The 16,551-nt window shown below is 40.8% G+C and overlaps 1 protein-coding gene across 3 annotated transcripts in view; it reads right to left on the bottom strand.

Moving 5' to 3' along the window:
- Positions 1-16,551, bottom strand: part of ATP10B (ATPase phospholipid transporting 10B (putative)) — a 330,102-nt gene that overhangs the window by 204,481 nt on the left and 109,070 nt on the right. For 2 of the 3 annotated variants that reach the window (XM_057729720.1, XM_057729726.1), the window contains exon 3: positions 5,846-5,909. The exons of the other annotated variant lie outside the window; for it this stretch is intronic. The gene's annotated coding sequence lies outside the window, so the exon portion shown is untranslated. The remainder of the gene's footprint in view (positions 1-5,845; positions 5,910-16,551) is intronic. 3 annotated transcript variants of the gene reach the window in all.

Here is a 16,551-nt window from a genome sequence, read left to right as displayed (position 1 = left end):
GGCATAGTGACAATGACATCAGTTTTAAAGCCAGATGGACCTCGGTCAAAATCCCAGCTCTGTCCCCTGTTAGCTATGTCCTCTGGATAAATGACTGCCTTTCTATGCCTGCTTCCTTCACTTGTAAAAATGGGATAATAACAGTACCCATCTTAAGAGGCCATGGTGAAGATTCAATGGAATAAATCATGTATGGCAGGCTGCTTGTGAGAGGGCTCTGAAGGATTCCCACCTCCTAGTATTCGCACCCTGTGTACTCCCCTCCCCTTGAGTGGATATAGTAACTTACATTTAATGAATACACTAGGCCAAGGTGATGGGATAACACTTCTATAACTAGGTGACAAAACACTGTAACTTCCCGCTTGCTGACATCCTCTCTCACTCTTCTTGCATCCTTGCCCTGTGTAGTGAGCAATCTGGAAAGGAACTGAGGGGAGTCTCTGGAAAACGGCTGGTGAGGAAGTGAGACCTTAGTGCAACAGTCCTCAAAGAACTCAATACTACCATGTGAGCTTGGCAATAGATCCTTCCCCATTCAAGCCTTTGAGTAAGACTGCAGCCCTGGATGACACCTTTATCGTGTCCCTGGGGGAAACCCTGAGACAGAGAACCCAGGAAAGGCTGCTCAAAGATTCCTGATGCACGGAAACTGTGAGATGATAAATATTATCCTTTTAAGCCTTTAAATTTGGGGGTAATTTTGTTATTTAGCAATAGATAAGTAAGACAGCATGCGAGTAGCTTGACAATGCATGACATACAAAGATCTAGTAAATGTTGGTATGGAACATTATGTGGCTGATGTATGGTTTTATCCAACACCCATAGCAGACATCACTGATGGATCACAAAATATTTCTTCTTGGTGAACCTAGATATAGCCTCAGAATCCTTCTTAACACAGATCTCCAGGAAGCTGAGCAATTGTGCTCAGATGAAACTTGTGGCCAGCTCTTATCTGATTAATACTTCTTATCCCTTCACTCTTCCTCTCATGTAATATTCCTTTAATGGAAAACCAAGTCTTTTCTCATCCTGAGTCATATGACTGTAAATTATCAGAATGTCTACGAATGTATATGAAATATAAATGGCTGGCATTATATGTTGTCCCAAGAATAGATTTTGCTTGAGGGAAGGGTTGAAGAGAACCTGATAGTACTTGAAATCTTAAAAGGACAGAGGAGGTAAGCTCAGAAGGAGGACCTAGGAGCACCAAAGATCACCTTATCCTATTGCTAATTTTTGCCATGATTTGGCCTTACTGTAGGGCTGCCATTTTCTAAAAAAATGAAAGAATGGAGAGGAAATTGCTTTGAAAAATAATGAAATGCTCTAAGGAGTAAATAACTGTTTTTAAATAGAGACAGTGTTCTTCAAATTTTTATGAACGTTATGGGTTTTTTTGTGTGTTTTTGTTTTTTGCCTAACATGATAATGGTATGAGCTGTGGAAATAACGCACTTTTAGTAATTTTCTACTTCACATGTGCTTCATTTTGTGGGTTAAAGCAGGGAAAGATTTTAGAAACAGGAAGATGTCAGGGAGAATGACTCCAAAAAATTGTCCTTTAGATCTGTTATGTGGATACCAAAGTGCATGAGGGTCTCCAGGAAATGTATATTATTACTCATTAGGTCTGGGGTGGAACCTGGGATTCTGCATTTCTAAGAAGTGACCAGGTGATGCTAATTCTGTTGGTCTCCAAACTTCACTCTTTTTTTTTTTTTTTTCTCTTTTTTTTTTTTTTATTATTATTTTATTTTATTTTTTTTTGGGGGTACACCAGGTTCAATCAACTGTTTTTATACACATATCCCCATATTCCCTCCCTTCCTTGACGCCCCCCCCTCGATTCCCCCCCACCCTCCCTGCCCCAGTCCTCTAAGGCATCTTCCATCCTCGATCCAAACTTCACTCTGAATAGCCAAATAACAGTTTCTCTTCCTCCTTCTGGAGATAGTTGAAGGATTTCTAGACTTGGTTTTCCATTAAAGGAATATTATACACGAGGAAGAGTGAAGAATGAGAAGTAGTGACCAGATCAGAGTTGGCCAATAAGTTTCATCTGAGCAATTGATAGCTTCCTGGAGAACTGATTTTGACACCTAAGTCCAGGAGCCAATGGAGTTATCAGTTGGCAATGGGTATAGGGTGTCTCTGTTCAGCTAGCTCTTTTGCTGAGCACACAGACATTGAGTTAGGGAATAAGGAAAACCACCCTCGCAGCTCTGGGAAGGATGACAAGAATTCAGGAAACTTAGAAAAAGCCTTGAATGATATGACAGGAAACATGTTTTGGAAATAGAAAAGGCAAATAGATACCATTTATGGAAAGAAAAAAAATATTTTTCTGGTGTGTTTTGGAGCAAATCAAACTGGTACAACATTAAAGAACCCATTCATTTTGCAATGGATAGAATTTCATGTAAAGTCACATCTCAGTCCATTCATTCTTTGATTTTCATAATCTCACTGAACCTCATCTTGTTTAGAAAGAGAAAGGCAAAAATAAATAAAACGCTAGTCATAAAAATAGGTTGACCCCTAAGATCACTTAAGTACAAGCTGCTCCTTATACAATACTTCCTGAGGCAGAATTGTCTTTTGCCTTAAGATCCTGGAGCACCACCTGGAGTTGTAGAGCTATTTTCGTTGTTTTGGGATGTAGATTATAATAAACAAGTGAGGGACTTCCCCGGTGGCGCAGCGGTTAAAAATCTGCCTGCCAATGCAAGGGGACACGAGTTCAAGCCCTGGTCCAGGAAGATGCCACATGCCGTGAAGCAACTAAGCCCATGTGCCACAACTACTGAGCCTGTGCTCTAGAGCCTGCCAGCCACAACTACTGAGCCCGAGTGCCATAACTACTGAAGCCCGCACGCCTAGAGCCCGTGCTCCACAACAAGAGAAGCCACAACAATGAGAAGCCCGTGCACTGCAACAAAGAGTAGCCCCTGCTCACTGCAACTAGACAAAGCCTGCACACAGAAACAAAGACCCAACACAGCCCATAAATAAATAAATAAATAAAAAATAAACAAGTGATATTGAGAGTTGGGTGAGAAGATGAAGAAGAGCATAGATTCTCTAGACTCTTCACTCTTTAGGAAACTCCTTCTTTCCATCATGAAATATTTTCTATACAACTCGTTCACTCTTTCACCCCCAAAATACATCCACACAGCAATGTATGTAGGTTGGGTATTTGGTATGTATTTGTGGACAACAAAAGAAAACCAGACCTGGTTCCTACCCATAGGGAGTTTACAGTCTAGACAAAGGACAGACAGACCGTTACTCAAGTAAACACGAAAATAAATACAATCGCCTATAATAACTAATTCTCTTACTGTTCTGTAGCAGGACAAGATAAAAAAGTGGCACTTAGCAAAGCTCATGTTTGGTGCAACCTGCCCCCATTTTCTTCCTCCTATCATTTAACCTCTCCCTTTTATAGGAGCCCAAAGCACAGGCATCTCCAGAGCCCCCAAGGGCCCGTGCTTTGGTGGCCCATGGTGGTATCAAGATTCTAGTCTTTTGTGTCTCTGCCCTTACATAGCCGATGGTCTCTCACTGACCCAATGATCACTCTTCTAGGATCTTGACCAAAGAGGTAACTATATGTGTAGAGAAAAACCTCTGTGCACATAAATATTTGGTATAATTTAAAATAATAAAAATGTTAACTATGACATATCTTTTAATAGGAGATTGAGTAAGTAATTTACCTTTTATTCCTGAAATGCAATATTAATCAACAGTAATAAATTATGTGTGTACACCCATACACAATACAGTGGCAAGATGCCTATAATGTATTGCTGAGTTTAAAAAGCAGGTCACAGAATAGCTTGTATAAAAGGAACTCCACTTACATAACATTCCGTGTGTGCTGAGTGTTTAAAGCTAATGTGCATCTTCATTGTACATAAATACACACACATATATAATTTCTATTATAGGTACAGGAGGACTTTTTTCTCTGCATAAACACATTAATATCCTGTGTCTCAGTCATCACTGGTGCTAAGGGATAAACTTAAATTGAGTTGGATAAGAATAGCTTAATATTCCGTCTTGGCTAGGTAGCATATTTATACTGCAGCCAAGAACTTCAAGGCCCAAGTCAGGGATTGGTGTGGACGTTTTAGGCAGATCAATAAGAGAGAGAGTTGGGGGCAACAAAGTCTTTCTGCACCTCTTCAGTCACTTCCTATAAATATTCAAATTTAAGACCACACACAGCTCACAGGTGACTCAAAACCCAATGAAGCCATCTGGGGGAATGTTACCTTCCTATGGCTACACAGAGCAATTGCCTACACCTGAATGATGGTAGGCAATGCGTAGAATAATGAATTTGAGAGTCAATATAACAGAATGAACTCCTACTGGTAATTTGCAGGCATCAACTCAAATTCTTTAGCCAAACACAATTGGGACTTCGCTTTTCTTTTTCTGTTGAGTTCTTTCAGTCAGGTGGAAGGTTTTACTAAGCACTTAGTATCTATAGAGCTGTGCACATCTCTGTGAGATCCCAGATAAATTAAAAAGTCAAATTAGCAATGCATATTTAATACTGCTTTGTAGTTTTTTTTTTTTTTTAAGTTGGCAGCGATGTTTACTCTTTGAGGGGGAGTTTATAATTATGTAAATTGGAGAAACAGTCTGCATGTGGTACAATGATAATGCCTTGGCTTTTATAACCAGAGTCAAAAGTATGTCTAAATACTTCTTCAGTTTTATCCATGACTTGGGGGGAGGTTAGCCAAGGCTGGGGGCCTGCTTTTTCTTTCGTGATGGAGTATATGATGCCTTGGAACTTAGGTACCTGTACAAGCTTTCACTGTGGAGGAAGCATCAATGAGATGTGCACTGTATCACCTTATAGGCTTTTCAGTAACCATTCATTCTTCCTTTCTCCTTTTTAACATGACTTTAATTTTGTTCAGATATTCACTTTCTTCTCTGTGTCCATGTGCTTCAGAGGACGTGGTTCTCATCCCTAGCCCCAAGAAGAGATTAATGATTGGTCTAAGCCAGTCATGGTGGTCACATCTGCTTTGCCAGGGATTGATTTAAGCAAGGGTATATGACAGAGTTCTGGCCAATGTATGTGAGTGAAGCCTGCTGGGGAACTTCTGGAAAGGCTGATAAAAATAAATAAATAAAAGAGACAGCCCACTGAAGATGTTAGAACCCAGATCATGGTGACATTTTTGAGCTACTAAATTACTGAACTATGGACCTACCCTACTTTAGGACATCTTGTTAGGAGAGCTAATAATCTTTTTCTTATTATTTAAGGCATCTTGAGTCTGTGTTTTCTGTTACTTGTAGTCAAGAATACGTCAAGTGATTTGCACCTTGACAGTTCCTATGTTGCTCTGGGGAATACATACATATATATATACACACACACATATATATGTATGTATAGCTTAACTTATGTATGTAAGTATATGGCTTAACTATTCATATATATATGAAATATATATATGAATATATATATTTGATGAATATATATGCTCATATATATGAATATAATATATATCATATATATGATGAATATATGAATATGTATACTCATATATGAATATAATATATATCATATATATGATGAATATATGAATATATGAATATATACAATATATATGAATGATTTTATATATATATAAATATATATATAATGAGAATCTGATTACTGATATATATATATATATATGAGAATCTGATTTACTAACGAGTCCAGTGAATATTTGTTTAAATGGGTTGGTAGTTTCTTGACACCAGAAAGGAATGCATATCCCATAACCAATAAAAAGGAAAAACTACTCACTATTCACACTCTTGCTTTCACTGAAACAAGTGTCACTGGTCCCGGTCCTCCTATCAAAGCAAGCCTGCAAGATGCAGGAGAGAAAATAAATATAAAATAAACAATCTCACTTTGGCATCAGCCAATCATCAAGTATTTTGCCCTTTTCTCTCCAACTGGATGATTCCAGCTTTAAACTCCATGGATCAGGCTGGACATTTTCCCAGGAAGTTTTTTCAGTTGGAATGGTTTATTCCTACCAGAGAGTCAGGTCTACTCCTGTATCTGTTACCCTCCAGGGTGCACATCCTGTTCCCACAGACTCTAGTTAAATGCTTAATTGCTCTATGAAATGTGTATTAGCCCAGCCACCCAGTGCATTTCATCTTCTTCACCACATTCACTGGTTCAGGGATGGGCGCAGGACCCGATTCAGGCCAACGCATGTCAGTCCTGATACTCGTGTCGAAAATGTAGAAGAGACACACTCTTTCTATTGAACTCAGGATGGTGAGGACGCACACCTGAAGCTGCTGGCAGCCAACGTGGGAAATCAAGACTGCGGTTTTGAGTGAGAGGTAGCAAGACTTGATGTTACATTAGCATCTAACTATGATCGAAACGCTTGAACTTTCCAGTTGCATGAACCAATACATAATCCTTTTTTGCTTAAGCCAGTTGGGTATCCTGTCTCTTCCAATCAAAAATCCTCACTAAAACAGCGAAGGAGGGCAGGTATCATAATTCTCACCTTACAAAGTATGAAATGGAGCCTCAAAGAAAGGTTAGGGTGGGAGGTTAGTGTGGGAGGTCCAAGACCTCTGTCCAAGGGCTCCAGACATGCTGGTCCACTGCCTACTCCTTCAGTGATTTATTGCAGCAAAAGGGAAGGAATTGACACACCCACTGCTATCTTAACTGACTTCAAATATTTCTGCTTCAGACAAAACAAAGGCGTCTTCCACTGGGTTAGCAAGGGAGATCATCTACATGACTTTAGCAAAGTAAAGATTGCTATGCAGCCGCACCCACACCCACACCCACACTACAAAAGGCCACAGTAGGTGCCTTAGATTTGCACAGAAGATCCTCTCCCCTGAGGATCTGCCCAGGCTGCAGGCTGCCTCTGGTTGAAGCCCTCTCTCCCCAGGGGACTGCTGCCCTAAATCTGTGGATCTTCTCTGCTGCCTGTCTCATCTTCGTCCTGACCCTGTCATCTCCATGCCCTTTTGTCTGCTGCTCTGTGACCGGACTGATCACAAACACACCCTCCACCCAGCTGACTGACCTGCCCAGTGACTGGTCCACTCACAGTGCGTCATTAAGCAGAGGTCACCAAGGGGAAGCCCACAGCCCAAATCCTACTCCTTTGTGTGTTTTGACTCACTGTTTTAAAAAAAATTGAGCTACATTTAAAGGTTGAAAAATTTTGCATACCAAGTTAGGTTTTATGCTTCACTTGAAAAAAAAATCAAAAGGACTGTCAACACTACATATATTCCCACACAGTGACACAGACTGAATCCAAGTGGTGTCTGAGTCTTAGACATATTTTCTTTCTTCACCATATTACCCACCTGGCCTTTAAAAAAAAAAAAAATTTACTCACTTCTGCCACCTACCTGGCCACTGTGAGCACATGAATTTTCAAACCCTGTCTTAGCTTTCCTACATTTTTGGGTGCTAACCCAACGGAGATGCCACCTTGCCCTCCAGTGGCTGCCTCTGGAAGCAGTCTGTTTCTAGCCAGGTTCCCCACCCTAGACTCCAGTCTCTCCAGAAATAAAATCACAGTGGCACCACCATGTGATTTTATTTTATGTTTCCTTATCCTTGGATTTGGATCTTCCAAATCATCTGCCAAAAAAATAGGAATCATTTATTTAAATCAGAAAAAAGTACTATAAATACTCTTGCAAAGTGAAGCTGCCTTGTGCCCTTCAGGGGACAGGGATTTGAGGGAGGCTGTGTGGTGTAATCAACTAGGCACTTGATGAGAAGTCCGAAGACTTTGTCATTCTGTGACTTTTTATGAAAGATTTCCTTCTCTCTACCTCAGTTTCCCCATCTATCAATAAAGGAAGTTGCGCTAGATCAGAGGTTTCAAGCTGGTGGCCCACAAGCCATATCCAGCCAATAGATGGTATTTTCTTCTTTTATTAATTATATGCCAACAGCTAAAAAGAAGGGTATTTCAAGTAAGAATCCAGATTATCCAGATGACGGACTTCTCAGAACTATCTAGCAATGACCAACAGGGGGCCGGCATCCCTGCATGACCACGGTGGTTAGATGAGGGCTCGGAGTTCACTCTAGTCCTTGCTTACCTCTTAGTGGGCATACATAGCCCCCCACCACCTGATGTTTGTTCACATCCCTGCCTGCCCTCATAGGCATTTGTCCTTGCCACCCTTGAATGAGATGACCTCTAGGGACCCATCAGCCCCAATTCTGTGAGTAGAGACTAGTGATCTAAGAGTTAGAGAGGATCTGGAGAAAAGAGCAATGTTCTGAGCAGAAAGACCCTGCTGCAGCATTCCAGCAAACCTTAATGGGTCACTGCCTCCCACTTGGCCCAGAGTTGAAACAGCAAGACTCCCAAGCCTTTGTGAAGGTCCCACTATACGGTTAAATCCTGAAAAGGCAACAGCCGGGTTTTGAAAGTAGCAGAAATATTCTTCCGTTGGGGTTGCTAGCTGATTCTCTAAGTAATTTGCAATTCAAGTGCCTCTTTGTTTTGTATGAAAATTTGCTGCTATTTGGAAAGTGGGGAAGAGCTAAATTGCATCCTGCTGGTTTTACTTTGACTGTATCAAAAAAGAAACTGTTAATCTGGTTCCATAATTAACTCTCCTGTTCTAAAAAGGCCCTGGGAGAGAGTCCAGAGAGCGGCTGTCAACTCCCTGCTTCTCTTCTCAATAACGCCTTTCAACAGGATGCCCTGAAAGACGAATGAATCCAGGTGGGCGTTGGTCTTGATTTCCACTTTTTCTGATTTTTCTTTCCTTTTATCCCCATCCAACCAACATTTAGTGAATCCTTACTGTAGGTAAGGCACTGGGCTCCCAGGTGAGTATGAAGATACATAAATTCCTGTGGAGCTGCCAGAGAATATAAATTAATTTTCCTTCCATCCGTCCGTCCATCCATCCATCCAAAGTGTTTTAGGTTTCTATATTATATGCTAGACATTGTGCACAACATGCTGGAGAGACAGGATAACTGATACAAGCAAAGGCATGCAGGCTGGAGATTAAGTTTGATGATCAAGGGGAGACCACTATGGCACAAGCAGCGGGCTTGGACTAACATTAAGAACTAACACTCACTGACTACTGTGAACTGTGCTAAGTAATTTGTCTCTACGACCTCAATGAGATCTCACAAAGTAGTAATTTTATGGTTGCATGCTACAGACAGCAAGCAGACTCAGGCAAGTGCTCAGGGAATGCACTGGTGGGATAAATGGCAGAGATGGGACCAGGATCCATGAGTGACTTCAGAGCACAACCTTTTAAGTATGAGACCACATTGCCTAGTGGGAAAATGACTAAAGAAGGACTTGGATTCCCACCAATTACTCACTCAATCGATCAATAATGCAGTAATTCACTAATTCATGGAAGTACATATTTGCTAGTACTCTGTGCAAGAGTACTCTGAAAGCTGGGACTAAAGAAAGCGTGACAGACAAGGTCTTTGTCTTCCTGGAGTTTACATTCCAATGACTTCACATTGAAGTATCTCTATGCCCCAAAGTGCACAAGGCAAAAAGTACAAAAATAAAGCAATAATGGTTCTTCAGAAAATCTACAAACAATAAATGCTGGAGAGGGTGTGGAGAGAAGGGAACCCTCCTGCTCTGCTGGTGGGGATGTAAACTGATACAGCCACTATGGAGAACCGTACACAAGTTCCTTAAAAAACTAAAAATAAAGTTACCATATGACCCAGCAATCCCACTACTGGGCATATACCCAGAGAAAACCATAATCCAAAAAGACACATGTACTCCAATGTTCACTGCAGCACTATTTACAATAGCCAGGTCATGGAAGCAACCTCAATGTTCCATTGATAAAGAAGATGTGGTACACATATGCAATGGCATATTAGCCATAAAAAGAAACAAAATTGGGTCACTTGTAGAGACTTGGATGGACCTAGAGACTGTCATACAGAGTGAAGTAAGTCAAAAGAGAAAAACAAATATTGTATATTAACACATATATGTGGAACCTAGAAAAATGCTACAGATGAACCTGTTTGCAAGGCAGAAATAGAGACACAGATGTGGAGAGCAAATGTATGGACACCAAGGGGGGAAAGGAGATGGGATGAACTGGAAGATTGGGACTGACATATATACACTAATGTGTATAAAATAGATAGCTAATGAGAACTTGCTGTATAGCACAGGGAACTCTACTTCACTTTGCTGTACAGTAGAAACACAAAACTGTAAAACAACTCTACCCCAACGGAGAGAAAAAAGCCATAATGGTTCTTGAAGAAGAATACTACCAATCAGGTGAACTTTCGCCAGCTCCACTTACACAATTTGGATGGTGCCCCATCTCCACATTTTCTTTGAGGGGCATTTATTCCCTCTTTTCTCCTCTCTCTACTCTCTTCTCACCTTAGGTTTGTTTCATCCATTTTCCAATCATATCCTCAAATCTAACCTGAAAGAATCTGTAAAGAACTTGCTCTTTGCAACCCACTGAACAGACCTAAGTCCTTTTCCAGAGTTGCACTGGCTCTTTCAGGTTCTGGCTTTGAGGAAAGGTAGAGACAGACTTAGTCTGACTCCTGGTCCCCACCCCACCTCTACCTGAGAAAACTCCCAGCATTCACCAAATGTGGCCTGTAACCTGGCCCCACAAACATCTAATAGATGTTTGTAACCAGTTAATGTATTATCCCCAATTTTTCTAGAGATCAGACAAAGACACTGCATTATTCCTGAGAATTAGAGGATGCCAGGTCTTCTAACTGTGTCAAGGCTATAAAGGACCCCAAGCGTCCAGGGCGAATTGCCTCTGGGGTCATTACACCTGTAAATGAGGAGGACAGCTGAAACAAGATCTCAAATGGACAGGAGAAGGAGGGTGCTGAGGGAACTTCATATTCTTCAAATGTGGTCAGAATAATACCCTCCTAAAGATGTCCATGCCCTAATCCCTGGAACCTATGAATATGTTACACAGCAAAAGGGACTTTGCAGATGGAATTAAGGTCACAGACCTTAAGGTAGAGAGATTATCTTGGATCACCTGGGTGAGCCCAGTGTAATCACATGGGTCTGTAAAGGTGGAAAAGGAAGGCAGAAGGGTTGACCAGAGATATGCAATGATGCAAGGGGAGGTAGATAAGATTTGAAATGTGGGGACTTGATCCACTTTGCTGGTTTGAAGATAGATGGTGGGGCCATGAACCAAGGAATGTGGGCAGCCTCTAAAAGCTGGGAATAGTCCTTAGCTGAAAGCTAGCAAAGAAATGGGGGTCCTCAGTCCTACCAGTGCAAGAACCAAACTCAGCCAACAACCTGAATGAGAAAGGAGATGGATTTTTTCCTTGGAGTCTCCAGAAAGGAACACAGCTCTGCTGTCACATTGAATTTATTCTAGTGAGACCCATGTTGGACTTCTGACTTATAGAACTGCAAGATAAATAAATAAAATTCTATTGCTTTACATCGCTAAGATTGTGGTTATGTGTTATGGTAGTAACAGGAAACCAATAAGCTGACTTTTGGTTTAACTGCCATCCACTGTTAAGTTTAATATAGCACCAGGCAGGATTTGAAAGCTAGTTATTGCTTGCTGTGACTGAATGCTGCATACAAGCCTGAATAACAGTGGCTTAAACACCTAAAGTCTTATTTTTTGCTTTGAAGAAGTCTGGGGGTAGGCGGTCCCCCTTGGGGTCATGTGTGACCATGTGACTAAGTCAGGACCAATGGAAAATGAATTGGAGTGATATCTGCAAATTCTGGATCATCTCCATAAAGATAAGTCTACTTGGCAGGACTCTTCCTCCTATCCCCTTCTTGTTGGCTGGAAAACAGTACAGCAGGTTCCTTGCAATCAGAGATGGAAGACATACATGGAGGATGCCAGAGCCAACTGGCCAGCCTGTGACTCACAGTGACCTGGTGGGGCTGCCTACTTGCCTGCCTACTTTTGATCTGGGAGGGATACACAAACTTGCTCTTCTAAGCTGCTGTATGTGGTCTTCATGGCAGCAGTTTATCTGTGCCTTAGCCCATTCCTATGATTAGTGGACCTGGTCTCTCTTCCTATGGATAGCAGTCTGGCTTCCTTTCCATTTGTCTTTTACCGGGAGGGAGAAGCCTAGCCTGAAATAATGAGACCTAAAGTATTGAACACATACATGCCATGCCTTCAAAGCAGCCAAGGGTACTTGATAGGAGGCTTGAGCCCGGCTCTCACTCTGGTTGGCTAGGAGAGCTAAGTGAATAGCTTCGAGCCTAGCATTTTATTATTTCTACTGGAGTCACTCTGGAAAATATCTTTAATCAGAAGTATGTCCAGACTTCCTAAATAATGTTTTGCACTGACATTCATCGCTGATGCATTCTTCTCAAACCCATCATTTTAGAAAATTGTCTTTTGCTGCCTAAGTATTTCTTGCCATTTGAAACTTTCTTTACAGAGTCTCATTTTTCTCTATACCCCTTTAAGTGCCTATTTAGACAATTCCGCTGAGCATTCATTTTCTTAGCTGACTATTAACAACAAAATGCCTTGTATTCATATGTTGTTTCATACTTTTCAGTCTTTTCACAATTTAATGACTTTTAATCATCAGGGAAGCCTGGTATTTTATGTAGCCTAAGTATTAGTATTCCTACTTCCTAGATCAACAGTCCTCAACAATGGTGTGGTATATAAGTAATATTGAGTTACCCATTGTGAAGTATGTTATAAAGAAAATCATGTTGTTTTCCCCAAATAATAAAATATCATTCTTTTAAGCCATCATATAAATACAATAGACAGTTTTTGAGGAGTTGATGTGTCCTGGGAACAGTCTTCAGGGTGGGGAACATAATGGTGAACAAAACAGACAATACCCCTGTTCCCAAGGATCTGATGGGCAGTTGATGAGTCAAGGTGGTGAACATCGACTGTCTCATCTATGCTGCATCATCCCCTTCCTCTGGGCAACTGCTCCCCTGCTGCTCCAACCACGTGATTCTCATGGGGTGGCTGACCACAGAGGGAGGCAATGGAACCAGGCCTGCATTTCTGAACATTGTGTTCCTCTGTCCAGTGATTGGGTCACGAGAAGTCACATGATCCAAACCTAAGCCAATCGAAGTCTCTTCTGGGATTTACAATTTAGAAAACAGGAAGAGAAAGAGGCTCTTCTTTGATTTGTCACTACTGGGATGATGTGATCTTGGAGCCAATTGTGGCACTATTTTTTGCCACATGGAAGACACCCCTCACGATAGAGAAGTAGAACCAAGAAAGATAGGAGATGGGGAGGTGGAAAGACAGCCATTAAGGGACAGGCAGTCATAACAGTTTGGAAGGAGACAGATTCATCAGAGCAGATGCTAAAACAATGACTAGTAGGTGCTCAATACTCATTTCTTGAAATAGGAAATGAAAAAAGACAGCTGAACATTACTTTTGAGCCCCTTTGTCTGAGAGTTCCTATCACCTAGTACAGTGTGTTAAGTAGAAAAGATACTCAGGACATATTTTTTCAATGAATGAATGAATAAATAAATGAATGGCACTATGTTGACCATGCCTTTGGCTAAGTGGAAAACGTTTAAGATTGAAAAAGTTCCCATCATCTTATTTTATCATAATGTTCATCCATTTTCTCAAAGTACTGTGAAGAAGAGGGCTTCAAAAGAAAAAGAGCTTCGATATCAGGCAGGCCTGGTCTTGATTTCTGGCTTCAGCAGCAACCAGCTGTGTGATGTTGAAAAATAATAACCACCCCCTCATAGGGGCTTTTGATGAAGATATAATGAGGTAAGAGTAAAGCTTTAATAAGAGCAGCTGATAGGAGGGATAACTTGGGAGACTGGGATTGACATACACACACTACTATATGTAAAGTAGATAACTAATAAGGACGTACTGTATAGCACAGGGAACTCTACTCAATACTCTCATAATGGTCTATATGGGAAAAGAACCTAAAGAAGAGTGGATATATGTATATGTATAACTGATTCACTTTGCTGTATACCTGAAAATAACACATTGTAAATCAACTATACTCAAAAGTTTTTTTAAAAAAGGATAAAAAAATAAATAAAATATAGTAATTTTAAAAAAGAAATTACAAATAGAATACTGGATTTCTTAAGTTCACTCAAAAGGTAAGTTTTAAATGTATTAGGGAATTAAACACAAAAATAAAATCATTTACCAAAAAAAAAAAAAAAACCAGCCACTGACATATAGTCAAAAGCTATAATGTCACCTGTATTCATTAAACCAGTTTTCATTGAGTGTCTTTTATGTGCCAGGACAGTCTTAGTCCTGGGGATACAGGAGGATGAGACAGATGAGGGTCTTATCCCCAAGGAAACTGTATTTGAATGGAGGGAGGAAGTAACAGAGTGAAAAAGAAATAAGTGATTTGTTTTAAACAAATCATTTCATTATTGAGTTTATTCAAAACAAAGTCATTTGAGGAAGTAGTACCAGTCATGGATAATAAAATAGGGAAGAAATGAACAGAGCCTCTTCTAGACTGGGTGATCAGAGAAAACCTCTAAAGGAAGATGACATTTGAACTGAGATCTGAATCCAAAAAGGAGCCAGCCACATGAAGAGAGGGGAAAGAGTGCGCCAGGCACAGGGAACAGCAAGTGCAAAGGCCCTGAGGTCACAATGAGCTTGGTGTATTTACAAAATTTGAAGGCAGCCATGTGGTCTATAAAGAATGATGGTGAGCATGGTGGGAGGAGAGGTCAGAGAGGGGGCCCTAATTTCCTAGCCATTTAGCCTGACCTGTACCATGGGGCAGGCTCTGTGTTAGGAACCAGGGATTCAAGCATGCAAAGGCAACAACTCACTCAAGGAGTTCTCAATCCATCTAATCTCACCAAATGCTGTTGAGGGAGGTTTCAGATGAACTGAATTTTGTAGAGCCACGTTTGATTATCTTACACCTGCTGGCATCTGTGTCTTTACCATCATACCTGGCATGGAAGTAGGGAATAGTTCTGTGTCAGGTTTCCTTCATGAAGCAAGCAGGAGGCAGTTAAACAGTAAACATAAACTTGCCACAGGAGAGAATTTGGTGTATTTAATGTAACTACACCTCATCAAGGACAAATCCCATCTGTGTGAACCTATGCAATGTTCTGGAGGAGAGGAAGCGATGGTTACCCTCAACATAACCCCAAGAGGCAAGTTAAACTCTATTCTCGTGAAGGACTGCACTACAAGTCATGCCCAAGCACTTTCCACACTCTCCACATTTTTTGATTTCTCTACATTAAGTCATTTGTAGGTACAGCTATGTTTTATTCATTTGCACTTTGAGGGTCCAGAGGGCTCAGAGCAGCAGCAGAAATTTTATTTATAAACTAGAAAAGGGAGAGTACAAAATTGATCAGAACTCAGGCTTAAATCAGGGCTAAGTGAGATATCAATCCATTTCCTGTAAGAGTACCTGGTTCTTCTCTCCCTGGGTGACCTTGTCCATTCCCAAGACTTTAAATACTGTCTATAGGTTTTTGATTCTTAAATTATATCTCCAGCTTAGACCATGCCCTTAAGTTCTAGACTCACGTATTCAGTGTCTGGTTGCATATCTTCACTTGGATGTTTCATAGGCCTCCTAACTTAACATGGCTCAGCAATAACTCTTCATAATCTGGTTTGACTTGCCCTCCCCAGCATTCTGTTACATCCTTATTCTCCATCATCCCTCTAAATGGGCACCATCATACACCTATTTGTTCCTGATTTATTTTTTTCTCCTGATGTTCAATATCTAGTACATCAACCAAGTTTTGTAGGGTTCACCTCCAAATGACACCTTAGATCTACCTTTTCATTTCTATAAGCACCGTCACTACCCAAGTCCAAACCTTCACCATCTGCTGCCTAGAAGAGTGCTATAGACACTGAAAAGGGTCTTGCTTCACTCTCACCCTCCTATAATCTGTTCTCCATAGAGAGATCTTGAAAAATGCAAATTAGATCCCTCCCCCTGCACTTAAATCACTTCAATTCATCATATTTTGAATTTTATTCACACCTTTTCACTGGACTACAAAGTGAAAAATGGCACCTGCCCACCTCTGCAATCTCACACCACTCACCTTCCCCATCCAGCTCTAAGTTTTGGTCACAAGTGACTTCCAAGAACATGGCAAGCTCACTGGCCCCTTAGGGCTTTGTGTTTGAAACGGAATACCTTCTCTAGCCTCTTTGTCTAGCAGGCTTCTCCAGATCTCACCTAAATTTCACAGAGACCTTCTTTAATTCCCCTACCTAATGTAGCATCATCAGCGATAGACTCTCTCACAATACTCTATTTCATTCACAGCAATTTTCAAACTTCAAAATAGCACTCCTTTGTTTTATTATTGTTGTTGTCTGTCTCTCCTATAATGTGCTGAATTTCATAAATACAATTCCTTTGTTCCTTACTGTGTCCCTAGCTCTAAGCACATTGCTCAACAGGGTAGGACCTCAATATTTGTTAAGTGAGTAAAC

This window comes from Hippopotamus amphibius, chromosome 1 (genome assembly GCF_030028045.1).
Source record: "Hippopotamus amphibius kiboko isolate mHipAmp2 chromosome 1, mHipAmp2.hap2, whole genome shotgun sequence".
Lineage (NCBI taxonomy): Eukaryota > Metazoa > Chordata > Mammalia > Artiodactyla > Hippopotamidae > Hippopotamus > Hippopotamus amphibius.
The sequence above is the reverse complement of the archived record's forward strand: the minus strand, read 5'-3'. Positions and strand labels throughout refer to the sequence as shown.